We start from the raw sequence: 22535 nt of genomic DNA, 5'->3' as shown, positions 1-22535 counted from the left end.
TAAGCCCTGATTAAAACATACGTCCTGGTTTTTAGTTACAAAAACCTGAGCTAAATTTTATAAACCTAACCTCAAATCCTCATCCTCATGGAGCCTGTAGTCTAGTTGGGTAACTGAGGAAAGTGCATGTATCAAAGGAATAGAAGGCACAGGAATTTACATCAAGGGTCAAAAGATAGGGGCACACTCTCCTGAGCACGCACCAACAGTTGACAAAGTTTTCCTGTTTTCTGCAGGCTGGAACCCAAGAGTCACAGATAGGAACGTTTCTTAGCAAGGTCCAGGCAAGTGGCCACAGTTGCTTAGCCTCTCTGTGCCTCAGTCACCCCACCTATAAAAAAAGCATAATAACACCTATTTCACAGGGATGTTGTGGAAATTAAACGTGTGCCTTATAAGCACTTAAAACAATGCCACGTACACAATAAAGCCATCGGCCAAGGGCAGTCAACAACAGCACTAACAAAAGCAGCTCTCATCACCATTTTTTCCTCAAGTGGACTAGTTTAAATTCACACAGTAAGGAAGTACTTATATGTTGCTCCTTCAAACAAACAAACAAACAAACAAAAATGTCACTTTGTTTTCCTGTGGAATCTGTAAGTCCAGAAATGTCTAGCTACTGAAATTCTCTGAGGTGAATGACATTAGCTTGGTGGCCGGCCCCCGACCTGCAGCATGGTGGAGGGGCCGCAGCAAGTCTAAAAAGTTATGAGCCAGTAATTTTACCCCAAGTATGTCTTTAAAGCTTCCTTTCCAACTCAGTTTCCTCCAATGAAAGTTGCTGTATAAGCAAAAAATATTATTAGTATTAATAAAAATATTTCAGCCATGCTGCTTCTTGCATCATATGTAATTCATTAGCAGCAGCTCATAGGCGAGGCTAAATTTTCTTGTCAAATAATGTTTTATGGGTCTTTAGAACATTATACTCACTGGGTGTCCCCACATCATGATGAGCCCTCCCTAGGAGGGAAGACAGACAGCAAAGGCTTTTTGAAGCCCTTTCTTGCTCAGATCTGCTTGGGGAAAAGGTTAGTTTCTGCTTTTCGTTCAGCAGCCACGCAGTGCCAGGGAGTTTAGACGCTTCTCCAAAGGGTGCATGTTGTGTGGCTCATGGAAATAGGATTAACAATGGTGCTAGCTCAAAACAAGAGAAAGACATGTATCATATGATCTCACTGATATGAAGCATTCTTAATCTCAGGAAACAAACTGAGGGTTGCTGGAGTGGTGGGGGGTGGGAGGGATGGGGTGGCTGGGTGATAGACATTGGGGAGGGTATGTGCTATGGTGAGCGCTGTGAATTGTGTAAGACTGTTGAATCACAGACCTGTACCTCTGAAACAAATAATACATTATATGTTAAAAAAAAAAAAAAAAAAGAAGAGGCACCTGGGTGGCTAAGTCGGTTAAGCATCTGCCTTTGGCTCAGGTCATGATCCCAGGGTCCAGGGATGGAGCCTCTGCTCAGCGGGGAGCCTGCTTCTCCCTCTGCCTGCTACTCCCCCTGCTCGTGCCCTCTCTCTCTGTCAAATAAATAAATATTAAAAAAAAAAAAAAAAGAAGATAGTAGGAAGGGAAAAATGAAGGGGGTAAATCGGAAGGGGAGACGAACCATGAGAGACTATGGACTCTGAGAAACAAACTGAGGGTTCTAGAGGGGAGGGGGGTGGGGGGATGAATTAGCCTGGTGATGGGTATTAAAGAGGGCATGTATTGAACGGAGCACTGGGTGTTATACGCAAACAGTGAATCATGGAACACTACATCAAAAACTAATGATGTAATGTATATCATTGTGTACGTGGCATTTTTTTTAAGTATACATTATAAGTATAATGATGTAACATAATAAAGAAAAAAGAAATTAAATATAAAAAGGTTAATGAAAGGTTTCAGGCATGATCACAGTGACCATGATCAATCAAAGACCAGAGAAATGGTCATTTTACAATGAAAATATCCCAATGCATTGTTTTTTATCACCATTGCCGAGGTGCAGCAGGCCACAATTAATCATATAAATCACCTGGTGAACTAAATTCTGAGATTCCCTTTTTGTCATATAAAATGGCCGGGTTATTGTTAAAACTTATGAAATGACATTTTTTTCTGATATCCTGATATAAAATACTCCTGTTAAAAAGATCTCTTAAGTAGAGATTATAGGAAAAACTCAAGGCAGGAAACTTTAGTGGTTTTTTAAAAGCTCATTTGATTTCAAGGGTGGATAAATACCTCCCGTTCAAATGCATAATAGGGTTTTCACAAAGGTTTATCAAAAGGTAAATTAGTGGGTCTTATGCTTGGTAGTCAATCATTCATTCACCCATTAACCAGTACTTATTGAGGGCCTAGTATGCACCAGGCACTCAAGTAGGCCAGAGCCAGCCCTCCCCCTCCCCCCCCCCCCCGGCCCCCTTCCGCAACACAGCCATGGTCCTGACCTCCCTGAACAATCTAGCAGGGAAGAAGGCCTTTGCACTAGTAATCACAAAAGTGGAAAAAGGTATGAAAGACAGAGTATAGAAGACCCTAGAAACTTACAGGAATTTGGGTCGGGAGGGTGAAGGGGCATTTCAACTAAGACCTGAATGATAAGGAGGAGTTGGGCATGTCGTGGGGAAATATTCAGGCAGAGAAAATAGCTTGTATAGTTGATCACTGATGTGTTGCCAGGACCTGGCACACTGTAGATACATGATAAATATTTATGGAATAGATTAATGCCTATCGTTCCATTTCCAGAAGTACTTGGCTTCTTATACTCAGAGCCATGCCTAGAGGCCCAGAGATTGATGGGCCTGAGGACAGCCTCCTCTTTTCCTTACCCATAGTCCTGTACAGATAAAACCTGACTAAGATGAAAATGCCAGATTGGGGGTAAAAAGGAAAAAAAAGAAAAAGAAAAATGTCATTAAAAGGGCAACAGAGAATCCATGGTGGGGTAGGGGACAGATGGAGAGGAAAGCACATGGCAGCCACTCCACAGGCCCACCTGATGCCTGCGTTTGGGTGCCGAGTGTATGTTTATGGGAGGTGGGAGTTTTGTTTTCCCAGGAGAAGAAGGTGCCCCCTTCCTCTCTCTCAGTAATGCCTGATTCTTTGGCAAAGACATCACTTTTCTTCTCCCTTTCTCCAAAAGTGTGATCACTCTAGGCTGATCACTCTCCCTGCCCACATGGCAGGGTGAGATCTGTTTATGCTCCACCCTTTGCTCAACTGCAAATGACCCCCCAGACCCTAATATTCAGGGTCGCTGTGTGCCCCCATGCAGTTTGTAGCCTGCACAAAGGCACCACCACGGCAGTAAGTGGCAGCTGAAACAAGCCCAGAATCTATTCTCCAAGTTCAATGCCCTGGCAGGGACTGTTACCTCACAGAAGCGGCATCTTTTCCTAATTTGTTTACCCACAGAGGATGCTTTTCTTTTTTTTTTTTAATTCCCACAAGTCAACTTATAAACCACTTGCATTCCTGTTCTTTGTATTCCTTTTCCCCTTGGACGGTAGGATCCATGGGTATGAGTTTCATATTAGGCACTAATATTTACACACACACACACACACACCCCTAAACCAAATGACTCCACAGCAAAATGGAAAAGTGGGGCAGAGCTATTCTGGGGCTGGGGATAGTGAGATCAAAATGGAGGCCTCTGTGGTCCTGGGTGCAAGGGTATAATTTGTTCCAAAATGCCTCTGTGTAAACTAGGAGTCATTATTGTAACACCATCGCCTCCGTGACAAGGCACCAGACGCACTGGAAAAACTCTAATTTCATAAGCCTAATCCATAAAGACCACAGAAAGGGCATAGCTCGCGCCAAGGATGTATATTCCTCAAGCCAAACAACCTCCGAGCAACCAAGTTCAGGCACTTCAAGCTAAGACACTCTCCATATGCAGGTTTCATCGAGGAAACAAAGAAGCAGGAGATTCCTCCCCTGCCTGTGGAGAATTCACATAGATAACAAGTATGTGAATGTAGCTTTTCTCTGGCATGAAAATATAGATTTAAAAATGTTCAACTGCACAAATGTAAACTGGAAAGTAAAAATGCTTCTTAGTGTGTGTGAATGTAACATCAGGAAAATAGGTGTCCATACTAAGGGTGATCACATGTCACATTTTGCCCCTGTTCTACAGGTTTAAGAAGGCATTTAAATATATCATTCCAATTGAACTTCATGATAATCTTGTGAGGTTAGGCAGAGCTAAACATTTCCACATTCATTTCACACCCACGTGAAACAGTTTCTGCGAGAAGTTAGTGACTTGCCCAAAGTCACGTGGAACTCAGACCAAAAATCAGGCAGTGTGTCCCCAAGTTTTCTTCACCAAACTTGCAGACTGGAAAACAAAGCTATAGGTCGCTTGTACTCGTGAGTTTCTGAGGCCATGGGACTGTGGTGATAATCCCTGTCAGGACGAGTTTTGCTATAAACTATTACAAGTATCCAACCCAAGAAAACCTGGTGGGTGTGAGTTTCTGACAACACTCGGCAGTTACTTGAACATATAATCAGGGGCTGCACCACGGAGGCAGCTCTGGATTATATCAACAGGGATAATGATGTTGCTAAAATTATGCACCCACAATTATCCCTCAAAAGTAGGTGATAAATGAATTAACGAAGTACTAGAAGCACAAACCTTCAAATATGTAGTAACTGCTGCAAAGTGTAAGGGGACGGCATCATATCAACGAGTAGGCATTCTAAGTGATTTGTAAGCTCTTCACTCATAAGGATACTTTCGTAAGACATTGATACAGGTGCTCCACATGGTTGAAATATCAAAAAAAAATTTTTTAACACACACACACACACACACACACACACACACATAAAATGAAGCGTATGTTTATAGGCTGGCTCCAGCAAAAGAGGCAAAACATGTAGAGAATTGAAGAAGCCTCAAAATAAAGCAGAGGTGATTTGTCAGGCCCTATGGTACAGATGATCACAAGTTAGCGAAGAAGGGTCACTTCATGATATTTTACTATCAGCAACTTGTAGACGAGGGTTAATCAACCTGTAAAAGATGCTGAATCAAGACGATGTGGAGAGTGAAGGGAATGAGTGCCAAGAGGACGGCAAGCAAGCAGGCGCCACGGGCACCATGGTGATTTCCAACGCCTCACATGCTGCAGAGAGGAGAAGTGGGAGAGCCGCTCCAGAGGCAGACGAGAAGAGCTGGGGGGGGGGGGGGGGGGGGGGGGGGGGGGGGCGGGAGGGGGCAGACGAGGAGAGGGGGGGGGGGGGGGGGCTGGCCATACCTAGCTGGCAGTCCTCACCAGGTTATAAAGCGGAGTTAATTAATCTCTAGCAAGCCTCAGTTTCTTCATCTACAACACAAGGATAACAACGGTAGCAACCCCCTTGATTTGCTGTGAAGATTAAACAAATAAATGTGAATGCTTAGTCCAGTACTTAGCATTGAGTGAGCGCCCCATGAATAGACACTGTCATGATCATTATTGAGTCTCAGGCCACTGTAACGTCCACACGCTATAGATGACTAGGAATGCCGTAATTTTCTAAAGGCACAGTGTCATTAATCAGGTGAGTTCCCACAACCGTCTCCATCAGTATCTGCAATCCTTCGTGTTTTATGGAGAAACGCATGGTCATCAGGCATCGGGCCTCCTCTGTTGTTTATAGCATTTTGACTAGAGGGTTATCAGATAAAATAAACGGGAAAGTGACCAAGATTAACCATTGCAGTAGCTCTGGTTCAGTATTTGATGGGGATAGAGGTTTAAAATTAATCACATAAATGAGGATAGAGAACCACCTCTGTATTATGCTCATCTGTATTGGCCAGGTCTCCATTACCATAGATAATTGAGAACTGACTATATTTATTCCCAAAGATTTCTTTAAAATGGAAAGATCTCTGTGGCATCTATAAGATTCAATTAGAGGACCTTTATAAGCACACATCTAGTTGAACCAAATGAGAGATAAATTAACCTATAAACAGCATGCTCTTTCTTGTGGAATCCTCTAATGGCCTGATTTAGGATATCAGCAGATGGGAGGTCAGTGCCCAGTGCTTTCAGAGTTCAACCCATTCATTACAATCAGGTTCATGATGCCACGAAGAGGTTCTAATGAAATACACTCCAGTAAACCTCAGAGGGGGACAGCTCATGCGTGCACAAGGCTTGAGTTTAAGGCAGCAGACAGACTGTGATTTTGTATTTCTAGACAGGTAGGGGGTCCAAACAGAGCCACTGCACATTTATTAAGTTGTATTCTTTCAGGGGAGAAACTCTCGCCGCGACATCTTACCTGTAAGCTCCTTTAAGCTTTTAGCCGAAATGCTCTAGTTCACACACAAAGAAAATTGCACTGTTTGTCACTAGTCAATGTCTTCTAACATCAGGGCTTTAGTGGGAAAAGAGACACATTAAAAAGGTACCTGATCTATCCTGTATCTCTCCTAATACCAGCTGAGAGTTCTTTCTTCAAGTCCTTTCTTCTCAAGTTTGGCAGGGGGAGAGGGTAAAAACTTATGTATCTTCTCTCCTACCAAATTATAGCTCCAAATAGTACAAAATATGTGCCTGCAGGGTTTTTTAATCAAAGTACTCCAGAGACCCGAAAAAAGTCCACTTTTTTGGCCATGTCCACTAACAAATAGCTTTATAAATTGTCTGTAAACCAAATTAAGAACATCACAGCAAGAAAACATCCACTTTTAGCATACATGTATAACATCACAGGGCATCTTGTTGGGTTAGCAATGGCTGGTTTTATGTGGTGTTAGCAGATGAAAGATAAGACCGCCTTTTACATATGCAGTACAGATGATCCGAGGGTACACTGGGATGGGCATGTAAATGATTGGAAATAACGCATTGGAGTCTTGATCTAATGCTTCCCCTGAGGACCCGCGCCGAGAGGCACTCTTAGAGATGAGATGGCTTCTTCTGAGTTGGCAATAAGTACTTCAGTAAATGAATCCCCTCAGATAGGAGTTTCTAGTGGCTCCATTTTATTCTGAATTCTAATGTATAATGAATAGTTTGACAGGGTAGTTCAAAAATATTTTCTTCTGATTTTGTTATTGTTTGTTTTAATCCCATATAAGCACATTTATACACCTACTCTTTTTTTTTTTTAACCTCCCTTCTCAGCTAATCACGATCATTATTGAGTGCTAGGCATTCTTTCACTACGCCTACAGTTTATAGAGGTAGGTTAGCTGATCAGAGCTCATAATATCCCAGTTAAAAAATTAAAACCCAAAATTCTGGCACTCAATAACCTGCATTTGAGAATGACTAAATGGTCTACTTTGCCCAAAAATGTTTGTCAATGCATATAAATTCTCCCCTTCTAAAAACAAAGTTACTACTTGGCACTACTACAGTGCCAAGCTTTTTTCTTGGTAATAATGGGTATAAATAACCGGTATAAGAGATTTTCTCTTCATAATAATTAGTATCTATTGTTCTGCCACGTCTTCACTACCATCCCTTTGACTCCTATTGACCTCACTCCAGGAAAAGAAACCTAATTGTGTGTGTGTGTGTGTATATGTGTATATCTATATACATAGCTTCTTCCCTATAAGGTTGTAACATGGTGCTTAGTAGTTCCTTCAAAAGCATTCTGTGGTTCTTCGACCATGTTCCTCCAAGTTCTCCAGAAATCTTAAGTGTTTGCTTATGCAATTTACTTAATTAGGTATGTCCTCTCCTTCTTTCATCTTGAACTTACTCATTTGTTATGTTGCATGCATTTTTCCAATGAATATGTCTTTGACAAGCATTATATGCCAAGCACTATGCTAAGTACTGGGGATACAGGAGGGAATAAAATAAACCAAGACCTCACAAAACTTAGTGTGCCAGGGAATGCAGATGAGTAAACAGGCAATTATGACACAGTGTGGGGAAACAGCAAACAAAGCACATAGGAGGGACACCTAATCCAGACTTGGGGAACGCAGCATCTAGGAGAGGGAGATATCTCAGTTTGACCTACTGGAACCGGCCAAGAAAAAGAGAGAAGCCTGGAAATTGAAACAAATAATCTAGGCAAAACAATAGTGCAGGTGAAGATCAAGGAACAGGAAAGAGAACACTGCATGTCAAAGCACCTGCAAGAGCAACGGAAGTCTCCAAGGGCAGTGCCAAAGAAAGGTCTTTACTGACATTCAAGCTAATGTTGCCCCATAACCCACCACGATGTTGTCCTCCACGACATTAGCTTGTCTTTCTTTTTATAGCTCTTGTCAGTAAAGTAGAAGCACATTACCCAATAATATTTGTAATCTGTATTTGATCAGTTGATTAAAAATAGTATTTAAGTCAAGAAACATAATACATGATATCAAAAACCCTAAATACTTTAACTTCATACCATAAATATATGTTCATTTATCAGTCATGCAATATAGGGAATGAATCCTCTCATTTCTCTCTGTTGTATAAATCGTACCTGTAATACATCATGAGCAATTTCCAGTTTAGATTTGCTTGGGATAGAGACAAAACTTAAAAACAATTTTGAAGTAATCTAAATGCAGACAGGATTTTTACAGTGTTTTCCCCCAAATTTTTTGTCTGTCTTATCTACACCTGACTTGACAACTAATCTTGAGCAATTTTTATTGACTTTTCAAGGTTTTCAAATTCTTTTTTACAGACACAACTCTGAAATTACCTTAATCCTTTTTTATTTATTGTTTCAATTCCTCCTGAAAGCAAGGGACCTCAAATTTAGTGGCCCATTGTATATGTAGCACTTAGAATACTTCCTGATGCCGCTTAGGTGTCAATAAATACTTACAGAAAAGAACAAATAAAAACATGATGTTAGGGAAGCAAATTCTGAAAGACCTAGCAAGCCAGGGAAACGAGTTTGAGTATTATTCTAAGAATGATAGGTAGGCATAAAAAGATTCTGAAAGAGGATCACAGCACAATAGACATGATACAACTTTATTTTTAACAAATCCTTCTGGCTGGGGTAGGAGAGCATGTGGGAGTCTGAAGCTGGGAGACCAGCTAGGAACAAAAAGTGAACCATGGTATAAGCAGTAATGATGAATGTAAATTGTGAGTAGATGTAAAGTGGATGCTATTAAGAAGCATTTGGGAGAATTCACAGTGGTGCTGATTGTTTTTATATCTCCCTCCTCTGTAACATTAATATCTACCCCCTACCTTAACTTTAGAAGGACAGGAGCTAGAAACCCCTCTTGCTCACATCAGTGTTCTCCCATAGCAACCAGGAGATTTTTTATGTATAATATATGTTCAGTAAACGTTCCAGGCTCCAGTAACTGTTTAAACACTGAGTTTGTTTTGACTCATACAGGAAACTTGAGCTGAATCTCAGAGAATCATATGAGTTCTTACCCATGTTCTCAGGACTTAAAATAAACAAAAGTGAGTCCAAGAAAATCAAGCAGAAAAGACATTCAGAAATCAAGCTGTTTATAGTCTGCTTCTTTTCTCCCCCATGAGATTCTGTAAAAGTGACAGATTTGGAGATCTGAGAGGCAGAGAAGACAGATGCTCATCAGTGCCCTTGTCCAGCATTTGGTACAGGGCAGAGCAGTTGGTTACAGAGCAAAGGCGAAGGCAACCCGCAGTAATGTTTCCCAAAGCCGGTGGTCGGCGGTGAATTAGGTTCTCAGAGCATCAGTCCTGCTGGGGAGGCTTCTAGAAAGAACTTTCAGGAGGACTTGGAAGAAAGCAAGATTTAGGATCAGTGGGAAAGAGGGGAGAGTCCTTTAAGCACAGAAATAGGAACATACGTGAGATCTAGAGGAAGTTTTCAAAAATCTTCTTACTATATTGTAAGCTTCCTGAGGGCAAAGACTTTGGTTAATTTTGAAGTTATTTTATCTATACTGTCTGTTACGAATTCTGGCATAAAATACATATTTGAATGAATGAACGTAGGTAGAAGCCTTAAATGTCAGGGAAAGTGTCTCCATAGTTCAACGGGGAATGGTTTTTGAAGGGGTACTGGGTGTGAACATGGTAAGTGAAGAGAAGCATTTTGGGAAGATTCATATAATATCTGTGAGTAGGCGGAGTAGGAAGAGGAGGGCGTGCACCTGCTGAATGGTGTCAATCTGAAGCTAAATGGTAGCAATGGCATCAGAAAAAGAAGTGACAGATGTAACAGATGTAATAAAGAATTGGTGGGCGTGCCTGGGTGGCTCAGTCCGTGAAGCACCTGACTCTTGGTTTCAGCTCAGGTCATGATCCCAGGGTCATGGGACTGAGCCCCAAGTCAGGCTCTGCACTCAGCATGGAGTCTGCTTGAGATTCTCTCTCTCTCCTTCTCCCTCTCCCCCTCCTTCTGCTTATGCACTCAATCAATCAACCAATCAATAAAATCTTTTTTAAAAAATTTTCTGAACTTCAAGATGAATTGATGTAGGAAGAGACAAAAAGTAAGGAGTCCAAGATAAATATTGGATTTAGGTGGGATAACCGGACAGCAGTGTAAACTCACCAAATCGGAATTAAAAGAACAAAACAAAGAAATGAAACTGATTCAGTCGACAGAAAGCAGACCCAGTTCTAGGTTCTCAAAACCAGGAAGAAACCCAAGGTAAAGTCAGAGTGAAGAAGGAGGTGGAATTCAGGCTCATAATGACAGCATTAGCTAACATTTGCTGAGTCACTATGCGCCAGGCATCAATGCTATTTTGTCTTTACTTAGACTATGTCTTTTAACACTAATGGTTTGATTTCTATCTCACAGATGAGAAAACCAAGGCAAAGAAAGGTTAAATTACCTGTCCAAGATCACACAGCCAGTGTGATGTCAGACCTTATATTCATAACCACCCATCTGTGCTGCTGTGTGAGTAGATCCATTAGAAGAGTTCACACCTGGAAAGCAGGTCACCAGCAGAAAGAGGAAAGCTTGTGGTCGTTAAACATCCTCAAACATCCTCAATGGACTCTTCTTCTATTTGAGCCTGACTCACTGGCTACCTCTACAGGATTAACCACCCCACTCCAGACCTACCGAACAGTAATGGAGATAGAAAGCTTTCGAGGCAGAATGGGTATTTTAGGTCCCTATGAATTTTTAAAAATATGAAGGTTACTGCTAAAGAACACAGAACACATGGAATATACTAATAGGGACTCTCAAATACTGCATAATTTAATTGAGCTATAATTTACATCTTTCTTAAATTGCATATCAATTTCCTAAGTTTTTAACATCTCACAATTGAACTGCTTTCTAGTACTCCACTATCTTGCCATGCAAACCTATATATGATTCCATCTATTTTTCTGTTTAAAATGTATATATATGTAAATTATTATTCATTGGATCCTTTTGCATCTGAGATATAAATGCTGAATCAATGTGGGAAACATCAAGTGTCTGTTTTAACCTGACTTGATTATATCTAAATATAAAATATAAATTAGCATTTTATTCTTGGTTGTATTTATTGTTGTATTATATCATGCATTAGTTAAAAACATATGTGTTTTAAAAACACCTAATTTACAATTCACCCGTCTACACCACAAGGCCAAAATGTATAAAGACTGAAAGATTTACACTAAATTTTCATCAGAATGTAATATATCCTTATTGATTATTTTTTAGATTTATTATTGATTTTAGCTCAGTATTAAAGGTTAAAAAATAGAAAATAACCAGGTTCCAAGATGTCTGTGTTTTGTAATGTTGCCAAACATCATATTTCTCATCTATTGATGTGATTGACATGTAGATATGATTCAGGGGGGAAACCATTATTAATAGGAAGAAAAGTTATGACTATTGAATCATGACACTTTGCTGTTTTAAGTAATTTGCTGGCTCTCTGTTCTCAAAGAGAGCATCAGTGAAATGGAGGACAGGTTAAGGAGTCTGCACCTTTTTAAAAAATCAAAACACTAATGGAATGAGACATTGAGATTTAAAATACAATAAGCACCCAGAGGTGGAAAGTGTCAGGATGGCTACAACACCAAATCAAACTCTGTTCCCAGCTCCCGCTCCCACCCCTGCCCCACCAACCCCCACCCCTGGTTATGGGAATGTGAACCTTCCACAGTTGTCATGCAAATGAAAATTATGTCCGCATGACTGACCATGAATTATCAAAGAAATTCATTTGGTGAAATATGACTTACCTACAAAATTTTAGACACAGAGGTCTCTGAGAATGCAATGAGAGATCCTAGTAGGAGGTATACCATAATTCGTTCTAGTTGTTCTTCTGTTCAAGTGTAGAATTGATTAAAATATAGAGCTAACGAGGAAACAGTCTCAGCTTTATCCCTATTTTGGTCCACTGAATTGCATCTGTTTTTTCTCTGTCCTGAAACCTTGTAATGTGTCCTTCCCTTAACCTTAGCCTTAGAAATAACTGGATATAAGCAGAGGATGAGGGATGAGCACCACCTTACAAATCCTACAACTACAAATCCAAAAACTACAATTGGGGTGGGGAGATAACTGACAATATTCCACAACTGATGCGTCATCTTTGGAATCTAAGTAGTCTACCTCTGAAATGCGTTTAGAATCCACCCTAGCATTGAATCCCTAATTGAAGTTCTCAACACTTATTGCCAGAGTTTAAAACTGACCCCAAACTGGGCTCCCTGTTCCCAGTCTCCTGCTCATGAAATCATTTGCCACATTCTAACAGAATTTTCTTTCAAAAGCATAGTTCAAGTTATGTCATTTCCAGTTCCCAAAACTTCATAATGGCTTCCCTTTGTCTCTCAGATAAAACTCAGAGCCCGTACATGGCATTCAGGATGTGTTATATAGTACAGCTCCGGTCTTAGCTCCTTCCACTCTCCCTCAAGCTCTGGCTATCCTTCTACTTGCTAATCCCTAAATACGTACTCCCCGTCAAACCCCCGAGCCTTTGCTCATGATGTTTCCTCTGTTGGGAATGCTCTTCCTTCTATTCTTCACGTCATGAAATCTTACTCCTCTTCAATGCTCAAGTCAAAGGTTTTCTTTTCTGTGAATACCTCTGACCACCACTGTCCCAGAGAGAAATACTATCCTTCTTCTTTGTCCTCCCAGAACACTATCATGCATCATGCCATGAGCACTCCTCTAATTGTGTTATAGTCAATTGAATCTCTTCATTTCCCCCCAAGAGACATTCAGGCTTTGCGAAATCTTATCTTATTTATCTTTGTGTTCCCAGGGATTAACATACAATAAGTGCTCAATAATTATTTGTTAAGTTTAATTAGAGGAAAGGAGGCTGTACTCATATTCCATATAAAACAGAGTAATTTTAACACAAGTAGAATAAAATACCTAGGTATTCAAGAGGCTCTTGCCTGAGTCATAATCAAAGATAAGTTTATAGGTTTGCATAAGATGTGTTCCCTAACTTTAATAACATTACAGTCACTGGGAAAACATACAAATAAAAAAACACACACACATTCAATTGACAAGGATTTGTTAGGCACAATGTGTGATTTTTAAAAATTCAGAAGAAGGTGAGATTACTGTCAACTGGAGCAATTCGGAAAGGCTTCATGGAGAAGTTACATGTAACTTGGACACAGAATAAGATTAATACTTAAAAAGGAACAAGGGGATCATGTATGTAAGATGGCAATGGTAAAGCAAATTGGGTGATGAGAGAAGCAGGCAAGTCCATTTGGCCAGAAAGCAGCATTTATTTATGGTTATACTGGACCTGGATGAGCTACTTAGCTGGAGGCTGGACTGGAGAGGACCATAAAATAAAGTCCAGGAGATGGATCTTATTTCAAAGACATTGGCAAGTCATGGAAAGTTAGAGAGTAGAGAATAGTATTTCGAGGCCATTGTAAAAAGCAAGGAGAGAGAAAGAAAGAAACTTTCCGAGAAATCTACAACAGCACAGACTCGAAGGGATGAAGAAATGGATTGGGTGATGGCAATGGAAAGGGAGAACTCCCACGTCATAAATAAAAATGAAAAGTGGTTTTGAGTCCAATCTAAAGTTTGATATACACATGTGGGCTTAAAATCCAGCTCTACCGCTCATTTGTCATGTGAATTTAATGAAACTTAAATTTATCTATGCTTCAGGGTTTTAATTCTAAAAGGGAAAGGGAACACTAATATATAAATATATGTATATATTATAACATTATATATCTTATATGACATAGTATATAATAAATATATAATATACACAGAATCATTTAAAATATATCCCATAAGTATGTTAAGAGAACCAAATGAGATAATGCATACATGGTAAACAGAAACGCACAGAAGATAAATGTATATTAGGCAAACAGAAAGTGGTCAAGAGTGACTCCAAAATTTAGAATCTCCAAAACTGGGAAAATAACGGGGTCACTGACAATATGGGAAGCTGGATACAGATATAGTTTGGGGGATAATGGCAGTTGGATTTTGAACATGTTGAGTTTTAGGGAAAAGGGTGTGTTAAACTATAGGCATCCATTGGGCAGCTGCAGACCTAGGACCAGTACACAGGAGAAATAACAAGTTGGAGACCTAGAAGATGCTTGTTTATTTAGCTTCCCTCCATTCCAACCACTGTGCTAGATACTGGCGGGGTGGGGGTGGGGAGAGGAGGAACCGATGAGAGATGTAAACATAAATGCTGTACCCACACAGCAAACAATCTATTGAGAACTCCCTAATCACACAAATCACACAAACAACTACAAACTATGACAAGTAAATGTAAAGGAAAAGCCATCCTCCTAAAAATCACAATGGACACTATCAGCATAGCTAACACAGCCAATGCAAAGTGCAAAGAGAAATCCTTCATTCTGCCTCAGTGGTGTTTCATTCTATTATAAATGAATTTCATTTAGCACTGCCAATTAAGACCTAGCCATTCTCTGATACTCCAGTAACATTTCATATTAGATCAAAATTGGTGTGGTCGATCAAATCAAGACATCTGACCCATCGTCACGTGGATCCATGGAGAAGAAGCCAAGAATGGGTGGTTGCCAAAGGAATGTTTCCGAAATAAAATTTGTTAAGTGCTATATTATTTGACTTACCCCCCACATCTGACAGAATTTAAAAAGAAAACAAAAATGAAAATAAGACTACAAAGGTGAGGGCAAAGAAAAGCTGTCTTGTAAGAATCTTGTTTAGAGCAGTAATACAGAAGTGTTTACTATGCCCATCCAGGCTTCCTTTGTAGTCTTAGGAAAAAAAAAAAAAATTTACCCAGGCTACAGTGACAATGAGGACTCATCTTTACACACCACATCACTACTTTAATGTAAATTTTATACAAACTCAAAAGTTCTCAAAACTTACAAAAGAGCCTTCCAAAGTTTCTGAAGCCTTCATCTCAGATGTGGTATAAGCCTGAGGTTAGACCTTTGCTAACACAAGAAAAAACTTGAGGAGTACTGGGTCTCTCCCAGAGTTGTTGGACCAGAGAGTAGCTACCATGTCCACTGGGCCACTTCATAGGGAGGCTTATGATAACAACACTAACACAAAATTTCTACTGATGTATAATTTCCCATTCAAACACTAGAGCAACAATTACTTTTCCTAAATTGAAAATAACTGACACACACCACCACCCCCTGTATCTCATGTGTCCAACATTATTTGATTGACATGCAACAAACATTTCAGATTCTCAAATGGTCCAAGTTTATCTACACTCACAAACCAAAATGCAGAAAAAGGAGACCTAGCCCCAGAAGTCATTCTTTCCCCCCATCACCTTTTAACACAGTGATGAAGAACACAGGCTCTAGAGTCATACCCGTTTGAGTTCAAATACAGTTTTGTCACTTAATTTCTTGGGCAAATCACCTACATTCTCCTCCCCAAATTCGGCATTTGTAAAATGTGGATAATGACTGTACTTACCTCAGACTTGCTGGAACATTAATATTATTGTACTACGCTGAGAACCAGTGCCTGGCACATAACAAGCACTCAAAAAAAATGTTAGCTGATATCATAATAGGTAATAAATTTCATTCTATTTATTCAATAGTCAACACATTTTGAACACATTTTAAAATTCTTTTATTGAATTCCTATCTCCAGATAAATAAACCAGGGTGACTGCCTTTAGAAGTTTATGGTTTGAGGACTAGATTTTGATTCCAACAGGTAGAGGCTGGGAAAATCAGTGGAAGCAGGCAGAGACTCATTATCTAAAGGGTGTCCTTGCAGTGCAATCCAGCACAGGTGAGAACCTTTTCCAGGGGTGGGGCAATCGTTCCTCTGCCTGCACCCTACTAGTGTGTAGAGAAATCAAGTTTCTTGTCCCTGTTTGCATGTGTAGTATCCTTACAACTTGATGAGCTCGTTGAGTTGAGCTCCACCAGTGCAAATGTGTAGCTATATAGGAGCACACACTCAGCGGGCCCCACACTTGGCTTAATGCTCTGTCATCAAACCCTTAATAATTTTTGCACAAGAGACCTGGTATTTTCACTTTGCAGTGGGCCCCGCAAATTATAGAGCTGGTTCTGCCTGGGACCGTATCTTTTTCACCTCTTGCACCCCAGGAACAGTGTTAAAAGCTTGATGCATTTTATTTAAAGAATGACATTTATGAGTAAATGAATGAATTAAATGCATGCATGAATGAGTGACTTTGAAAACAGTCAACAAGTGAGACATTTCAGCCCAAATTCCATTTCTTTTTCCCTTAAAGGGATGACAAAGGGCCAAGCCAGGATCCCAGAAAGCACTACCCTGGATGCTAACTGTCCAACGGCTCAAAGTGCAGAGCACCGCTCTGGGGGCTTTCAACCATGGGGCTCCCACCAATGTTAATGGGCACTGGGAAAAGGAATGGACGGCAGGCCTCAGCAAGGCCTGCAGGATTCATTTTGATAACTGGATTCAGTCACATTTACTCCTTAAAGGTTATCAGTTATTTTAAATAATTTTGTTAAATGCTCAAGAGGGAAAATGAAGACGTATTAATAAATACACAATTATACAGGTTAGAGCAACAATGCAGCGCTGGTCATTCAGGAACCTTGTGCTAATTTTAATTAGCTGCTTTCCCTTGCTTTCAAATGTAATTAAAGAAGCTTAGTTGTGCTCAGTGATGCAAGCCACCTTATTTAATCACTAACATTATTTCCCTGAACTATTAATGATTTTCAAAACGCTTGTTTATGCAGAATTAGAACAGTAATTACCTTACCAGTTAATTTTGTACCTTCACATTTCACACCTAGCTCAAACGTCATTCATTTACCACGGCTTCTCTGTCAAAACAAAGAAATGCTTGTTCTAAATGTGCTTCTGAGTGCCAAATTGAAAGCCAAGTTTTGTAACACTAATAAAGTAGCTCCCAAGTGAAACAGGTGTAGTAATTTAGACCCTTCCTGTCTCGAGCTTGCACGTACATGCTATGTCTTTTTTTTATTAGCTTTAAAAATGAGAGCTTGGTGTGCAAAATAAGCTATTTAATTCAGACTTGTGGAGCAGAATATAATCTTTAATTTAAACTAGTGCAGTAAAAAGAGGCCTTTAATTTTAACTGGCATGTGCGTGTGAATTTGAATTAATAATCCAGAAAATTGAAACTGTTTTGCCGCTGTTGCTGGATATTGACTGTTCTTCACATGCCCTTAGTTTCACTCCCTCGATTTCTCTCCCAAACCACGGCTAGTGCTTTCCTTCCCATCTTTTTTTTTTTTTCCTTATGAGGTAGCTGTTTTATGCAAAGCAGAGCTTTCTAAAAAAGAGACTCTCAGTTGACTGAACTCCCCTTACCGAAAAAAGAAAAAAGAAAAAAAAGCACTTTAATAAAGGAATACTAAATCTGTATTAATTTAGTTTACAAAAAGAATATAATTGGTGTATTCATTATATCTACTTAAGATGTAATTCAAGTGCACTCTGAATTCATGCCTGATTGAATCTTTAGATGGGAAGACGATCTACCCACATTCCTAGTGACAAAACCCTGCTGAATCCAATGGTACCAATTCCTGTTCTGAAGTTTGTTTTCACACTGGAAGCAACTTTTTAGAAAATACCAGCCACAACAATTACACCCATGATGCTACACTGACTACAATTTAATAGAACTCAATCATACCCACCTTCACGGCCTTTGCCTACAGATTACCGGGCCTCCAGGTATACTGCTATAGCTGGAGGTACAGCGCTCCTTTTCCTGCCTCCCAGAAACACAATGATGTGTACCGTACAATGAGTTCCTATCACTACATATTAAAGCCTCCGTTAATGCAGGGCATTTGTAATTGATGGCGCACTTCTTTCCTAAACACATTTCCCAGACTCAACACCTTAGAGCTGCAGCAATGTCTTCTCAGTTAATATCTGCCTCTGATTTAATAAATTTCTGAGGTGGAAATTAACACTAGCAACATAAATGTGCATTCCAAAATGTCAAACAGGTGGGCGTTGTGCAAAAATGTGCTGAAGTGAAATAATGTCAAGAATATTGGAGGACATAAAATGTGCCTTTTAGGGCAGAGAAAGGGAGGGAATCATGTGATTAGGATTAGGCGAGGTTACTGGTTGTGTCTGAAGGCATTTAGACTAGGAAGGGAAGAAAAAGAAAAGCAGAAGATGCAGGAAAGTTCCAGAAGGCTGGAATATCTGGGATCAAACAACACTGAGTACAAGCCCCAGATAGAACTGATGCTGACTACTTACAGCCTCCTCTTCCTCAAGAAGCAACACCCATCAGGCCTTCAGCAGGAGGAACCAAGCCTTCTATGTGAGAGGGGAGTGCCCTCTGAAGGAAGGACCATGGATGAAATCCCAGTGAGCCCATTATCTGCCAAGCCAAATATAGCTGGATGATAGATAGACAGCCACCCAGAAATAGATATGCATTTATGTAAATGTCTATACCTTTTTGCTAGTTCACGAAGCTCTTTTAATAGAAGGCAAAGTTTTTCATTAATTAAAGCTTACAATTTAAATTGCTAGAAGGCAATCGTCTGTGAAGGTGAGACACTCACCTCAGAGAGCAACAGTCAACATGGGTACATAACAATCCTATGTGATTCAGCGGGATGGCTACAAAGAGAAGCCACGTGCAGAGGCATTTTGACGCTGTCAGCAAGACAAACACCTCTATTTCTGCTTCACGCATACTTTGTTATAAAGACACTCCATTTATAGCAGATTTCTTAATCAAGGTACAGGCATACCTCGTTTTACTGTATTTCACTTTATTGCACTTTGCAGATACTATGATTTTTACAGAATGCAGGTTTGTAGCAATGTGCCTGCGTCAAGTCTATCAGCACCATTTTCCAACAGCATTTCCTCACCTCATGCCTGCATGTCACATTTTGGTAATTCTCACGTTACAGACGTTTTCATTATTAAGAGATTTGTTATGGTGATCTGTGGTCAGCGATCTTTGATGTTACTATTTAAACGTTTTGGGAGCCACAAACTGTACATGTATGAGACGGTGAGCTTAACTGATAAATGCATGTGCTCTGACTGCTCCACCCATCATGCATTCCCCTATCTCTCTCCTTCTCCTCGGGCCTCCCTGTTCCCTGAGACCCACAATATTGCAATTAGGCCCATGAATAACCCTACAAGGTCCTCTAAATGTCCAAGTGAAGGGAAGAGTTACACATCTCTCTCTTTAAATGAGAAGCTAGAAGTGATTAAGCTAAGGAAGGAAGGAGGGAAGGAGGGAGGGAGGGAGGGAGGGAGGGAAGAAGGCAGGCAGGCAAGCAGGCAGGCATGTCAAAAGCTGAGACAGGCTGAAAGCTAGACCTCTTGCACCAAACAGCCAAGTTGTGAACGCAAAGGAAAAGTTCTCAAAGGAAATTAAAAGTGCTACTCCAGTGAATACACAAATGATAAGAAAATGAAACTTCTTGCTAATATGGAGAAAGTGTTAGAGGTTTGGATGGAAGATCCAACCAGCCACAACATTCCCTTAAGCCAAAGCCTAAACCAGAGCAAGGCCCCAACTCTCCTCAAACCTGTGAAGGCTGAGAGACGTGAGGAAGTTGCAGGAGAAAAGCTGGAAGCCATCAGAGGTTGGTTGATAATGTTTAAGTAAGAAGCCATCTTTATAACATAAATGTGCAAGGTGAAACAGCAAGTGCTGACAGAGAAGCTGCAGCAAGTTCTCCAGAAGATCTAGCTACGAGAATTCATGAAGGTAGCTACACTCAACAACAGATTTTCAATGTAGATGCAACAGCCTTCTATTGGAAGAAGATGCCATCTAATACTTTCTTAGCTAGAGAGGAGAAGTCAATGCCTGGCTTCAAAGTTCAAAGGACAGGTTGCTTCTCCTACTGGGGGCTAAAGCAGCTGGTGACTTAAGTTGAAGCTAATGCTCATGTACCATTCTGAGTATCCTAGGACCCTTAAGAATTATGCTAAATCTATTTTGCCTGTTCTCTAGAAATTGTTGTTCTAACAGACAGCGCATGTGTTCACAACATAGTTTACTGAATATTTTAAACCCACATTGAGACCTACCGCTCCGAGAAAAAAAAAAAAAAGATTTTCAAAATATTACTGCTCACTGATAATGTACCAGATTACCTGAGAGCTCTGATGGAGATGGACAATGGGATTACTGTTGTTCTCATGCCTGCTAACACAACATCCATTCTGCAGCCAATGGATCAAGGAGTAATTTCAACTTGCAATTCTCCTTATTCAAGAAATACATTTCATGAAGCTCTGTCTACCACAGATTGTGATTCCTCTGACGGATCTGGGCAAAGTCCATTGAAAATCTTTTGGAAAAAATTCAAGATGCCTTTAGATACATTCCTGAATCATGGAAAGAGGTCACAATATCAAAATGAACAGGAGTCTGGAATATGTTGGTTGCAGCCCTCATGGATGACCTGGAGGGTTCAGGACTCCAGTGGAGGCAGGAACTGCAGATGCGGTGGAAACAGCAAGAGGACTAGAAACAGCAGGGGAGCCTAAACATGTGACTGGATGGCTGTGATCTCATGATCGAACTTTCACGGCTGAGGAGCTGCTTCTCATGGATGAGCAAAGACAGTGGTGTGCTGAGCTGGAATCTACTGCTGGTGAAGATGCTGTGAAGATGGTTGAAATGACAACAGAGGATTTATAACATGACATACACTTAGTTGATAAAGCAGCGGCAGGGCTTGAGAGGACCAACTCCAATTTTGAAAGAAGTTCTTGTGTAGATAAAATGCAATCAAACAGCATCACATGCTATAGAGATTGTGAATTGAAGGGTCAATCAATCCAGCAAATTTCATTGTTGTCTTATTTCAAGAGATTGCCACAGCCACCTGAATCTTATGAACCCTGATCAGTCACAGCCATCACCGAGGGAAGATCCTCCACCAGCAAAAAGACTATGACTCGTCAAAAGTTCAGATGAGGGTAAGCATTTTTTAGCAATAAAGTTTTTAAATTAAGGTATGTACGTTAGTCTTTTAGGCATAACATTACTGTACACATAAGAGACTATGGTAGAGCATAAAGCTAAATTTATATGCACTGGGAAACAAAAAACTTCATTTGACTCACTTTATTGTGATATTCACTTTATTGCAATGGTCTGAAAATGAACCTGCAATATTTCCAAGGTATGCCTGATAACTATGGTTTTGTATGGTACAGCTTTTTTTTTTTCTTTTTAATTTGGTCATATTTCCTCAAACTAGGTGTTACTAAAGAGAACAAGCTCCTCAAAGGCAGGATCCATGTTGTATATACATATCACCATGCTAGGAACAAGTACTATGCTCAGTAAATAAAACAAAACAGTAAATAAAACTCAAAACTTGGTAGCATACTTAATGTATTGCTTGAATCATTGGCTAACAAAAGCTAATTTTTACCCAACTTTCTAACCAGCTTAATTCCTTATGAATGCATCTCAGCAATGGTCATCCCCCTAGCCTGTGTCATGGCTGTACACTGTACATACAATTTCATGTATCAAACACTGATTGCATGTTTTCTAGGTGCCACGCATTGTGCTCTGAGAAAACAGATTAGTATGCCCCTGTTTCCACTCCCACCCCTAGTGCAGGAGAGAGACAAATAAATAAGTTGAATATGATGTGGTATGAATCATAGAGGGGAAAGACTCTCTCAGAATAGATTATCAACTGTTTCAAAGATCTCTAGGGATATCTGGGGTATTTGTATTTCGTTCCATGTTGTGGCTTTATTCCTTACTGTATGTTGTTCTAGAAGACTACTAAGGATCTTTCAGTTCTAAAAGGCCAACTAGATTTCCCTTAAGTCAAACTGGAATATAATATAAATCCATTTCCTATTGTTAAGATCTCCTGGACCATGGAAAAAAGCTGGTCTTAATTTCCTATAGAAAAAAAATTTTATGAATTTCAAGACAATTATAAAGCCAATGTTTTGCCTTCTCTGGAGTAAAACATTCCACTTATAGTCGTCTACCTTCATAAAGGCTATTTCCCATTCCTCGATAAGTAATCCTTTAATAGGTATAAAGTATACTTTTGCAAATATAATCGAAAGTAATTTCCAAGTTACTTTTTGTATTTTTCTATATCATTTCTCTTTTCTTTTTCTTT

General features: G+C 40.0%; 1 long non-coding RNA gene across 6 annotated transcripts in view; it reads right to left on the bottom strand.

The window, feature by feature from the left end:
• LOC141373358 (uncharacterized) overlaps window positions 1-22535 on the bottom strand; it is a 205126-nt gene that overhangs the window by 168440 nt on the left and 14151 nt on the right. The window contains exon 2 of one of the 6 annotated variants that reach the window (XR_012379258.1): window positions 20519-20723. The exons of 3 other annotated variants lie outside the window; for them this stretch is intronic. This is a non-coding gene — a long non-coding RNA (uncharacterized lncRNA). Of the gene's footprint in view, window positions 1-1395; window positions 1512-20518; window positions 20724-22535 lie in introns of those variants that run through there. 2 more of the 6 variants (XR_012379257.1, XR_012379261.1) reach the window with 2 other exon arrangements.

This window comes from Callorhinus ursinus, unplaced genomic scaffold, assembly GCF_003265705.2.
Source record: "Callorhinus ursinus isolate GAN/ISIS: 27379988/994484 unplaced genomic scaffold, GSC_fseal_2.0 scaffold9, whole genome shotgun sequence".
NCBI classification, from domain to species: Eukaryota; Metazoa; Chordata; class Mammalia; order Carnivora; family Otariidae; genus Callorhinus; species Callorhinus ursinus.
The sequence above is the reverse complement of the archived record's forward strand: the minus strand, read 5'-3'. Positions and strand labels throughout refer to the sequence as shown.